The sequence below is a fragment of the Pongo abelii genome, chromosome 7, assembly GCF_028885655.2.
Source record: "Pongo abelii isolate AG06213 chromosome 7, NHGRI_mPonAbe1-v2.0_pri, whole genome shotgun sequence".
In the NCBI taxonomy this organism is placed as follows: Eukaryota; Metazoa; Chordata; class Mammalia; order Primates; family Hominidae; genus Pongo; species Pongo abelii.
In genome coordinates this window covers 8,511,515-8,522,987 of record NC_071992.2, presented here as the reverse complement: position 1 = coordinate 8,522,987, position 11,473 = coordinate 8,511,515, and the positions used below count along the sequence as shown (strand labels likewise).

The 11,473-nt window shown below is 39.6% G+C and overlaps 1 protein-coding gene across 1 annotated transcript in view; it reads left to right on the top strand.

Annotated features, from left to right (window-relative positions):
• LOC134761888 (chitobiosyldiphosphodolichol beta-mannosyltransferase-like) overlaps nucleotides 1-11,473 on the top strand; it is a 966,630-nt gene that overhangs the window by 327,287 nt on the left and 627,870 nt on the right. The window lies entirely within an intron of this gene.

Here is an 11,473-nt window from a genome sequence, read left to right as displayed (position 1 = left end):
ATTTCCAGCTATTTGCTTTAGGAACAAAAGCTAGAGTTACAATGAACATCATAGACTGTCTTGTCTAATCACTTACCTTACAGATGAGGAAATGAGCTGAGGGAAAGGAAGAAACTTGCCCAAGATCACCCAGTGATCTAGTGAGGAAGGTGATAGGGACAGTACTAAGGCTTGGTATTCTGAGCCTCATTCTATTTTCTCCTCTTGCCCCTTCTCTCTTTCCTCCTCTCTTCCCCAGCTTTCTAGAAATACTTTACAGTTCTGCTGCAATGTCTACCTAAGGACATCCAGAAGAGACCCCACTTTTCATTAGACTCCTTTTTTAAGCACTGTCTTGCGTTTTCTTCTCCAGTCTTCTTGTATTCCATTTTTGGCTATAAGTAATGCTTCTGCTGTGCTGTTCTATCCGATTAGTTTCTTCTATTTTCATTGAGTGAAAATTAAAACAAAAAAACCATTAGTTTATCTAAATTTGGAAGTGTTAAAACTTGATTAGAATTTCCTGGGGATATGGATGTAAGACATATATATTTTTTTCATTTTCAAAATTAAAAATCAAACCCATATATTTAGCCAGGATGACTATTTGATAACTACTCATCAGATGTGTCTTCAGGAATGCCACAAGGATAAAAATCTTATAAATCAATTCCCTGGTGTTGTGTGCTACTGAGTTAATACAATTTGATATGGTATCACCTTTAACCAGGCTTTACGGAGTCACACAAAGAAACAGCACAATAGAACCACAGGGTGGAATGTATAGGGAAAGCTGGGATGTAAAACCCAGCCTTGACTCTGACATTTACTCCACTGTTGGGAAAAGCACTTCAGTTCCTAGAGCCTTAATATTTTCCTCTATAAAACAGGAAAAATAGAGCCATATTTAAGGTTTTGTCAAATCTTTTTGCTGAGTGATCTTACAGTGTCTGCAGCTATCCTCTCTGCTAATCATAACAAGGCTAACAAACTGTTCTTTTGTTTAGTTAAAGACATTTTTCCATTTGTTTACAAATTCTTATTCTTCCCTTCACAGAAAAGGAAACATTTTAAAGGTAATTTATAAAATGTTAAGAGTCTCTTACATATCAACTCTTCACAATGTGATAGAGTAGCTTAACCCCATCCATAAGAGTATAGTTTCAGATCAGCCCCAAACCTATGTGGAGTGTGGGATACAGAATATATTTCAAACACATGCAAAGGCACACACACATGCACACACACACACACACACACACAGTATTACCTAAGGCAGAGGTGCAGATGAAAATCTTGGATAGACAGCTCAAAACTCTTAGTACTAAAATAATCCTAATAAAAATTTTCCTTCCAAAGTCACCACCGACAATCAGATCTCTTAATGGTTGGTGCCTTAGGTTTTTGAGCCTTGTGTAACTTTTGGCTTTCTTTTTTGGTTGTGTGCTATTTATCTCATAGAAACCTCTTCTTCATCCTATGCCAGTGCTGTATTGTAGGGGCTTGTTGACGTCTTCCTGGTATGTAGCAATCCAGGTGACTGGCCTCTGGCTTCTTAGGAGCAAGGCCATCACATGCTTTTGTTCTTTGTCTGCTTGTTTCCTTGTAAGGGCCCCACATACAGTGGGTGCTTGACAAATATTTGATCAACTGAACTCATATTCCATCTCCGTTCTCTCCTCTTCAATCTCTCCCTTTTACTTCTTCCAGATTAGATTTCCTACAGCAAAATGGGAATTGTCCAAAACCTGCCCTTCATCTTTATAACTAGAAGGATTCATTAACCCTAAGCAGTCCTTTTAAATTTACTATCACAGACTAGATAAAAAAGTCTGGGTTCACCAAGAATAGGCATGTGTGCCATCATATTTTCTGCTGAAAACTTTGTAAAGTGTCTTTTAGCAAACAACATAAAGCATAGAATTTGACCATCCCTGACAATGTAAAAGGATCATCCACATTCTCACATGTCCATGGCTACTTTCCCACTCCTTCGCCAACCTTGACATCCTGAATTCAAAAGAAAATATGAGGAGATAGTTTGCCTCATATAAGGCAACAGGTTGCTTAATCTTTCTTGCCTATACACATTCAAGAGCTCCAGAAAATTTTCTGATCTACTTAGAATGCCTGATCTTCTTCTTGGGTAAAAGCAATAAGTCCTACACGTAATCACCAAAACCATGTCTGTTCAAGGGGTCTTACACCTGTGATTCATGATTGCATGCTAAATGTAGAAGGGTATGCTCTGTTGCAGGGTCATATCTGGTCATTGTGTTTAAGTTCTAATTTAGAAGACTAGTTGCTGAGAAGGAAGAGGGAATGATAATGTTAGGAATTGGAATCAAACTTAAGGGGAAAAGTCAAGTACAGGGGACCAACAGTACTGAGGGGCAATAGGTGGAAGATTTCTTAGATTATTGTAATATTTTCAAGGAGACTCCCATGAATCCTTCCTGGCTGGCCCCATCAAAGTTTTGGCATAGCCTTTATGCCAAATGTTTTAGGTTAACTAACTTTTCCTAAAGAAAATAGAGGAGTTATGGAGACCAATATTTAGTAGAATAATGCCTGATTGTTTTGCTTTTGAGGTCTAGAAAGTGCTAGTAAACTTGCCTAATTAATTCACATTTAGAGGTAGAGTAAAGAGGGTTTCAAGCACTTGAAACACCACTGACTTCATTTCATGTGAGAGTTGCTATGGAGAGCTAATGAACTATGAGGCTGCAGGTCTCTCAGCCAACAGGTCTTCTAGATTTCCTATGTGACTCCCTTTTCTGGTCATAGGTGTTTTTGCTTTCGCTTTGAGTATTACACCACCATAAGGTGTCAGACACTCTACTCTCACCAAGTCTTACACAAAGTTTATCTTGTTATTTGGTGGAGCTTGGCTGATAAAAAAAAAAAAGAGAGAATGATAAAGAGGAGGTCAGCAATCCTCACGGCTGAGGAAAGAAGAAAGCTTGGCTTTATTTCCAGTAGGCAGAGAAAATTTCCGTCTGTGGCTCTCTAGCACCAGTGGAATGTCTCTGTTTGGATAATAAGTGTCCTTCCATACCTCATTAGGCATATTCACAGAGATGTACTATGCACACAAAATCACCTTCGTGGGACGACTGAGAGTCCATGTTTTATTGGACACTAAGTTCATTAGAATGATGTGGGTGCACAGTTTTGACCAGAAAACCTTGTTAAATAGGAACATAAGCTACAAATATTTTGGCAAAAGATTAAGGTTTATGAACAAACAACCATTTATATTAAGTTACAATTAATTAGTCCATGTTGAGAAACTGTTTAGTTTAGTTAATGATTAGACATTTTGTTAGTGAACACTTCCTAGACTTTACTAGCCCTATTAATCCCCGCTTTGCCCCTGGTCTGAACCCCCACAGTGCCTTGTTTATGTTACAGTGCCTACTGCCTTGTATGTTAGATTAGTGAATGTATATTTGCCTCCTCTACTACTGCAGGAGCTTCTTGTTTGCCAGGACAGGGCTACATTCCTCAGAGCTGAGGAGGAGTTGAATCATGTGGTCATTTATTCTCAAATTCTCTTCATCAAGTGAAGCAAAACAGGACAGTGAAAGGTCACTGCACATGGAAGCAGGAGGTCTGGATTTCGGTTCTGAATCTCTAGATCTATTACTAACTGGAGGTATGGATAGAGTCAGCAAAATTTTCTTCCTTAAGTCTTGATAGCACTTATGTATGTCCAGATCCATTGGATCTAGATAAGGGGATTCTCAATAATTACAGTGCATGAAATCAACTGAAAGATTTAGTTTGCAATTCAGATTCTTAGCCCCATTCTATGAAATTTTTACTGTTTTATAAATTGATTAATAATTTTTATTAGCAGATGTAAATTTCCTTACTTGCACCAGCATACAAAAATATTGAATAATATTAGCAGCAGAATCTTTCAACAAAATAACTATGTATAGCTATTAAACCACTTTGTTTCACTGCTTTTTATTTTCTTTTATTTATCACCATTGTCTTCATTATTATCATCATCACACATTGAACACCCATCATGGACTATATGGCATCAACATTGTTTCTGCTCATAAGGAGTATGTATTCTCTACATGTTTATAAAATTAATGCCTGAATAAGTTCGCTTAAACAAGGCAGAAGTTGATTTCTTTTTCACTTAAAATTAACCTGTAGTTATACCATTCAGGGCTAGTACAGATACTTTCTAATATCATTAGGGATGCAGGTCCCTTCCAGCTCTCTGCTCTGCTTTACTTTAGAAAAGGCCCTAGTTTGGGTGCTAAATTCCCACCTATTATTTCTGAATTCTAGACAGCAGGGAGAAAAAAGGCATGAGACAAGGGCAAAGGAACATCTACCCTTCCTTTTTAAATTTTTTAACCAACCCACCTTAAAAACACTTTGTTGAGACCTGACTACATTCAAAAAGCTGTACCTATTTAATGTGTATATCTCAGTGAGTTTGAGAATAAGGATACATTGTGAAAGCATCACTACCATCAAGATTATAAACATATTCATCACCTCCTAAAGTTCTCCCTCTCATTCTAATTATTACTTTTATTGGTAAGAATAATTAACATAAAATTCACCCTCCTATTATATTTTAAGTATGCAATACAGTATTCACAGCTATAAGCACTCTGCTGTAAATTAGACCTCCTGAACTTATTTATGTGGTATATCTAAAACTTTGTACTCTAATCACACCTATGCACCACAGCTCCTGGCCAGTCTACCCTCTGCTTCTGAGTTTGTTTTTTTGATATTTCAAATATAAGTGGAATCATTTAGTATTTGTCATTCTGTGTTTGGTTTATCTCACATAACTTCATGCCCTTCAGATCCATCAATGTTGTCACAAATGACAGGGTTTCATTATTATATAATATCCATTGTGCATATATATATATATATATATATATATATATATATATATACAACATTAATTCAGCCATCCATGAATGAATGATAACCTGTATGTCTTCTTCGTAGATCTTGACTATTGTGAACAGTGCCAAAAGGAACATAGGAGCGCAGATATCTCTTTCATATACTGATTTCAATGACTTCATATATATATATATATTTATATATATATGGATATATATATTATATATAAAATAAGTGGGATTGCTGGAACAAAATGGTATTTTTATTGTTAATTTTTTGAGAAAACTCCATACTATTTTCCAAGGTGACCATACTAATTTACATTCCCACCACCAGTATACAAAGGTTCCCTTTTCTCCACATCTTTACCGACACTTGTTATCATCCATCTTTTTGATAATAGCTATTCTAACAGGTGTGAGGTGATATTTCTTGGTAGTTTTCACTTGCATTCCCATGATGACTAGAGAGGGTAAGAATTGTTTATATATATGTTTTCCATTTGTATCTCCTTTTTCGAGAAATGCCTGCTCATATATCTTTGTTCATTTTTTACGTTTTTAATTTTTATTTTAGACACAGAGGATACATGTGCAGGTTTGTTACATGGATGTATTGTGTGCTGCTGAGGTTTAGAGTATGAATGATCTCATCACACACGTAGTGAACATAATACCCAATAGGTAGTTTTTCAGGCCTTGCACCCAACCCTCCCTCCTCCCTCTAAGAATATCCAGTGTCTGTTGTTTCCATGTAAGTGAGAGCTAAACAGTGTATAACCCAATGTTTAGCTCTCACTTATACATGAGAACATGTAGTATTTGGTTTTCTGTTCCTGCGTACCACACCACACGGGGCTAATTTTTGTATTTTTGGTGAAGATGGAGTAGCTTCAGCATGTCGGCCAGGCTGGTCTTGAACTCCTGAACTCATGCGATCCACCCACCTCACAAAGTTCTGACATAACAGGCATGAGCCACTGCACCTGGCTTTTCTGAACTTTTTTAGCTTATATTACATTTCTCTGTTCTAGAATTTTGTAAACATTTATTTATATTATAGGACACTTTTTAGCTTAGCTTTCCCCACTCAGGGTTAGAAAGATTATATTGATCCATGATCATGATGTTGATTAATAGAGTTGATTATTCCCCTTTATTGCTAAATATTACTCTATAATATGCATATAATTTATCCATTTCCTCTCAATAGACATTTGAGCTGTTCCCAGGCTTCAGCTATTGTTAATAGAACTCAAGGACACATTTTTAAAAGAAAAAAATTCAACCCAAAATGTCCTTTCCTTTTGGCTCTCCAATATTGTGTCAGAGTTATGTTTTTGTTGTCTTGAAAATCCAATTACATTGAACAGGATGTGTCTCTAGAATCAAGGTTCAGTGTATGTGTGGTCTGGCTGTGTCCTGGAATGTAGCCCTTATTAGTTTTATTAACCATTTTCCTATATAAATTGAAGTCAAGTAGAAGACTCATTTTACCAGAGTAGGACAAATGGAACAGTTTAGGACTTTGGAGAGGTAGCAACTTGCTGCTTGCCTGTGCAACCCGCCTCAAAAGATACAACTCCTCCAAATTTTGATTTCTGGTGACTTGTCCAAACACTTAGATGTGAATTGACCTTATTCCCTTACATTAGTACAAGTTGATCTTCTGCCCCTGGCCAAATACAGTATAAAATTGATGAGCATACGTTTCTTTTGGTTTCATACTTTCTATTTAAAGCTATTCTCTTTGGCTGGGCACTATGGCTCATGCCTGGAATCCCAGCAGTTTGGAAGGCCAAGATAGGTGGATCACTTGAGGCCAGGGGTTTGAGACCTGCCTGGTCAACATGATGAAAGCTGTCTTTCTGAAAAATACAAAAATTTTCTGGGCATGGTGGCACGTGCCTGTAATCCCAGCTACTCAGGAGGCTGAGGCAGGAGAATCACTTGAACCCAGGAGGCAGAAGCTGCAGTGAGCCAAGATCCCGCCTCTGCATTCCATCCTGGATGACAGAATTAACCTTCATCTCAAAAAAATAAAAAGCTAATCTATACTTTTCTTTTGGTGCATTATTAGAACATAGAAGGCAATAAGGCAAAACTATTGTGGGTATATTAGTGCGTATCTGTAGCACCTAGCACAGTGCCTAGCCCATAATTTGTGTTGAAAATTAAGAGAACCTTCTTAATATCACTTTTCCACACTCTAGTTCTGAATTTAAAGACAAGAAAAGGTAGGTTAGCAAATATAGGTATCAGTTATTTCCATTGACAGATCATTTGGAGAACATGTTTTTGGGTGTGGGAGAAAAAAGGTCCCTAACTCTCCACCCCAGAAATAATTTTGCTGATACAAAAATCAGCCAGACATGGTGGCACATGCCTATAATCCCAGATACTTAGGAGGATGAGTTTGAGGATAAGGATACATTGTGAAAAAGGTAGGAAAATCACTTGAACCCAGGAGGCAGAGATTGCAGTGAGCCAAGAGTGCCCCACTGCACTCCAGTCTAGGCAACAGAGAAAGACTCTGTCTGAAAGAAAAAAAAAAGTTGTTGCTATATAGCACATAATTCCATTGCCATCTCATTTAAAATTGAATAGTTCATTTGGGTTGAATTCTTAGGCCTGCAGAGACATTTGCTTCTGGCTTAAAATCACTGGCTCTAGGAGGAAATTTCAGCAGAGGGCATCGTAAGGATTTCATAGTGTCTACGGTCATCTTGGTAATTCCTCAAATAATTCCTGGCAATTCTGTTAGGTCTTGAACTTCACTTACTTCTTACATGTTTAATACGAAGAAGTTCAAAACGTTGCCATGGCTGTTGAATTTCCACAGGCTTGTCTTCCCCTTAAAATTTTATCACATGCTTTGTACTCTTTTGCAGATATAATACGTAAGTTTGGAGGTGGATGCTTTCAGCCATTAAGTTCAAAAGTACTGCTACATGGGCCAGGTGTGGTGGCTCACACCTGTAATCCCAACCCTTTGGGAGGCCAAGGCAGTCAGATCACGTGATCGGGAAACTGAGACCATCCTAGCCAACATGGTGAAACCCCGTCTGTACTAAAAATACAAAAATTAGCTGAGTGTGATAGTGTGTGCCTGTAGTGCCAGCTACTCGGGAGGCCAAGGCAGGAGGATTGCTTGAACCTGGGAGGCAGAGGTTGCAGTGAGCCGAGATTGCACCATTGCAGTGCAGCCTGGTTACAGAGTGAGACTCCGTCTCCAAAAAAAAAAAAAAAAAAAGTACTGCTACATGGACATCCATTGTCCCAGCATCTCCGCCATAATAGCTGAGGAATTATCGAGAATGTCTGTTGATTTCTTTAACTCCAAATTTGTGTTTTGTCCCTTGGTCTCCTGTCATACCATAAATTGTATTATTCATAAAATGGACACTTTATAATTATTTCTGGACACTGTATCTATAGTTATTTCTTCTCGGTATACTACATACCTTTAGAATTTAAACATACAGTGTCTCCCAACATGAAATTTGAAGTTTTGAAAAACCAGAAAAATGTTTTCTGATACCTTTTATTTCCAGCTGTCTTTATGTCCTCTCCTGAATCCAAGTTGAGGGTAAAGTCCATTCATCAGCATTTCTCCTCAACTCACAACAACTTCATCCCACTCCAATATGATGTTTGTCCCCACAAATTGATGCACATAATTCTTGCTGGCAGTGGTAATGTCCTAATAAAAAAAAATCATGAGATGGCATCAGACTTTACCTTATTTTCTAGCTCAGCAGAATTTGATTCCTGTCTGATAAGGAAACCCTATTTTCCCTAGAAACTTTTCACTTTTGTCACAGGTTTGGTTCCCAGGGAACTGGATATAGATGAAGTTTAGTGTGCAGGATGTTTATTAGGAAGTGATGTCAGGATCCACATCTGTGGAAAGGATTGGAGGGAAGCCTTATGTGCAAAGGGACAAATCAAATGGTAGTGCAGCCTGGCATTGTCAGCTGGCTGCACGGACAGAGCTGTAGAGCTAAGAAGACCTCCCCTATTTGTCCCAACTGAATCAAATGGCAAAGCTTATGCACCCCTTGCCTTCATTAATGATTGTGTGCTTGCCACTTGTGGAGGATGAGACTTTGAAGCAGGTGGCTTTCTGTGGCTGAAGAAAACCTTAAATGTGCTGACAAAGTTTTCCAAAGAGACAGAGAATGGCATCTGCCATGTATGCTGCCCCTTTCCAAAGAGGAAGCAACAAGGGTAATGGCCTCCAATGGCTCTGTATGCAGATAGGTGGACAGTAATATCTGTCCCTCCTGTGACCTAAGAACAGATGGCAGACATGCAGCCAGGCAGTTTGAGGTGACACAGTGTTAGGAGATAAATATCTGTCAGAAGCGGTGCTTCTTTGAATCAGGTGTGACAGGAGGCGTGCATCCCTTGCATTGAACCCTTCCCCATTAACCTGCTGTCCTACCTCATAAAGGTGGGTGGGGGCTGCCTGGTGGGCAGTCCCAGTACCAGGTACACTTTGCCTGCAGTGTTGCCACATGAGTTCCAAGGTAGCCCATGTGGTCATCCATGAACTTTCTGTTTTCCTTATGCTGCTTGTCCTTTGCCTTTGAGGAACACGTTTCATTTGACTCTGAGTCCAAACAACTCATGTGTCCCTATATCTGTACATTGTCCTTCACTTAGGGGAATCCCTAATCTCTAAAGCCTTTGTTTTATTTTTACTATTAATAATATAAAAATTAACATTGTCATTATCTTCATTGTTGATATTCAGTTATTTTTATTAATAGAGTTACTATGAATTATTATATTGTGGCTACTTACACCAAGATGAAGATAATTTATTAGCTCAGGAAGAATCTGCATTCTGAAGGCAAATAGAAGTTCCAGATACAGATGGGAAGATGCATGCCCTCTCAATTCCTGATGGACCTCCTAGTGCCTCCTGGACCTAAGGGGCCTCCTGCAATGTTCCAAGACGCCACCAAGGCAGGGATCAGCTCGTGCATTCCTGAGAACTTCCAGGATGAAGTGAGGCTCTGGAAAAATGCAAGAGTTTCCACATAATCCCAAAAAACCCTACAGGTGAACTGGATGCCACAGAAAGATGAGTGGTCTTTGACACAACAAAATCAACAAAATTATTTTGAAGTCAAATAGGAAACTCAGAAATCACTCTTGCTGCCATTAAGTGGAAGAACAGGAGCCTGTGAATGGCATCCCTGGCCTACATGAGACTCCACAGATATTTCTATGTGGCCTCAGACACCAGAAATCTCTGTGATTTTCAGAAAGGCAGGGACAGCTCATGCCAGCCCGTCCCTCTGCAGAATGTGTCCCAGCAGATCAGCGGCATGGAACCATCATGGACAGCACAAAGGCTCAAGGGCAGATTCCCAGGACTGCCTGTGACTCTAGATAAGTTCTGAGTCCCTGCGGTTGCCCAGGAAAGGTCAGTGATGACCTCGAAAGAAGGGATAAGATGAAACCACCCCTAAGCAATCTGCAGTATTCCAACTTCAGCAGGAAGCCAAGGACCAGCTCATACCACACTTGTGCCCCGTGAAAACCCCGGATGCAATGCCACTCTGCAGAAAGTTCCATGTAGAAGTGGCTGGGAATTTTGCATTCTAGAATGCATTTTTGCAGTGCCTCTGGACACATGATGAGAAATTTAACATTGGTTTATCTAACTCTGTCATTTTTCACGAAGTGATTTTTTAAAATGTGGTAAAATAGACAAAATATAATTCGAACATATGCATTATAGGTCAAAGTATGCTTCACTGGCATCAAATAGACTCACTTTGAGATACAATCTTGGACAACCTACATCTTCACAATATCTATTTTTTCTAACTGAAACTCTCCAACCAAAAATCAATAACATCAAAAGTTTGCAACTACAAGCCAACGGAAAATAAATACATGAAGTCTACCACGGCGAAATGGACTGCACTAGGAAACACAGATGAAGAAAGTCAACATCGCTTTGTCCTTCAGCGCCTGGCTCCTTTTTCAGCTCGTCTTGTGACTCCAGGCATCATGCCTGAGAAGTCTCCCGGACGACTGTGAGGCTCTAATTCCCTGGGTCCCATTGCCGTTTCTCTGGATTTGCGAAGATCCACTGGACCCTCTGTGGAACCACCATCTCAGTGAATTTTGTGCCACGTCCGCTACTTGTGCCCATGGTCATCTGCACCTGCACGAGTTAGGGTCCATGTCCCTTGGACGGGAAGAGACAGGCAGGAGTCGGAATGCTGAAGCAGCACACTGGGGCATTTTCTCATGTAGCCCAAGTGACCCCATGGTCTTCTTGAGCTTTGGAACCAGTCGCGTCCCCCTTGACACTGCACCCGACTCCCAGTTTCTCAATCTTGTTGGCCCTCCGGCGATCTCCCGTTGGATGAATTGCACCTGCTGAGACTCGATTCCCCTTTGATTTGCGCTTCATTAATTATTCATGATTCAGGTTGGAAGCCCTGCTTACGACCCCCTGTGGCCGTTCTCTGAGCTTTCTGGTCTCACATCGTTTCCTTCCACCCTCTTTGGTACATTGTGGTCATGCTCCTTCTGCTGTCAGAGGAGCAGAGAGTTGATCTTATGGATTCTGG